The sequence below is a fragment of the Calidris pugnax genome, unplaced genomic scaffold (genome assembly GCF_001431845.1).
Source record: "Calidris pugnax isolate Ruff unplaced genomic scaffold, ASM143184v1 scaffold60, whole genome shotgun sequence".
NCBI lineage: Eukaryota > Metazoa > Chordata > Aves > Charadriiformes > Scolopacidae > Calidris > Calidris pugnax.
Genome location: NW_015090831.1, coordinates 265,194 through 266,942, shown reverse-complemented (window position 1 = coordinate 266,942; position 1,749 = coordinate 265,194).

Sequence of the window (1,749 nt, the reverse complement as noted above, 5' to 3'; positions counted from 1 at the left end):
TTGCTTTGATATTTCTGTGCAAATCCATGTGATGGCTCACTGACTCATCCGCCTGAAAATAGGCGCTGATATCAGCCACAGAATCCTTTACAGATTTTTATATTTATTTTTTTTTCTTTCTTTCTTTTCTTGCTTAGCTCGCTGCTCCTCCAAAAAAAATCCAGGGCATTATTCAAATGGGATGAAAACTCCAGCTCGCATCGCTCTTACTCATTGATGAATCACACCAGAGCAAATTTGGGTCCCACTGAACAAACTCGGGGTTGCCTTAGTCATAAGTTTGTTTGGCAAATCACATGTCAGCCTTAAATTAAGCACTTGCTTCAAGCGGCTGCTTTTTGAATATACGCTGGAGAGTTTGCCTGTGAGCTTCATCCCGCTTCATACGGATAAGGTTTGTATTGGAAACTTCACAAAGCAAAACTAGAGAATGAAAAATTCTGTCAAAGGTACAGGCCCAGTCTTTACCCCCAAAATACACCAGTTGAGCTTGTATCATTCGGACAGAAATAGAGTGAGTTAAAACTGTTAAGCATAAGAATATTGATCCGTTCTTTTGGAATACCATTAACTGCTGAAAAACACGAGTTGCAAGTAGAGTGCCCTTTTCAAATTAACTGCTGAAAAACACGAGTTGCAAGTACAATGCCCTTTTCATAGAATCACAGAATCACAGAGTGGTTTGGGTTGGAAGGGATCTTGAAGATCATCTCGTTCCACCCCCTGCCCTGGGCAGGGACACCTCCCACCACACCAGGTTGCTCCAAGCCCCCTCCAACCTGCCCTTCAACCCCTCCAGGGATGGGGCAGCCACAGCTTCTCGGGGCAACCTGGGCCAGGCTCTCACCACCCTCACACCAAAGAACTTCTTCCCCACATCTCAGCTCCATCTCCCCTCTTTCAGGGTCAAACCCTTCCCCCTCCTCCTAGGGCTCCCCTCCCTCATTTAGAGTCCCTCCCCAGCTTTCCTGGAGCCCCTTGAGGGACTGGAAGGGTCCGGAAGGTCTCCCTGGAGCCTTTTCTTCTCCAGGCTGAACCCCCCCAACTCTCTCAGCCTGTCCTCCCAGCAGAGGGGCTCCAGCCCTCCCAGCATCTCCATGGCCTCTTCTGGCCCAGCTCCAACGGGTCCATGTCCTTCCTGTGCTGAGGACTCCAGAGCTGGACATGGAATTCCAGGTGGGCTCTCCCCAGAGCTGCAGCACAGGAGCGAAGGCACCAGAGCAGAATCAAGCCTGCAGAGGCCAGTGCTCGAAGGAGGAGAAGACAGTTCTCAGGCAAGTCCTTCCATACCCAAAAAACCAAAATTCAGGAGCAAAACAGAGAGATGTTGTGGGTTGAAACATGAACTGATGTTGTTAGCAACATACCTAAATGGGCTGCTGGACATATACCTGAAATTAAATTTGTTTTATCAAGTCTATTTCTAAATTAATTTTAAATATTGGCTTTTGGAAGTGTTTGGTAAGCAGCAAACTCCCCCTGGGTGGGGTGACACCATCCTGGCTGCCACCAGCCACAGCTCGGCATCCCCAGCCTCTGCCCTGGTGCTGCTGACACCAAACGGGTCTTTCTTGAAGATTTTTGTTTATGCTGCTTAATCCTATCCTTGTGCCAATATCAAAGACTCATAGAATGGTTGGGTTTGGAAGGGACCTTAGAGATCATCGACTTCCAACCCCTATATCAAACTTGCACTGACTTTTTTAAACTGTCACCAAATGGCTCTTTCCATCAACAAGGCCATCCTGC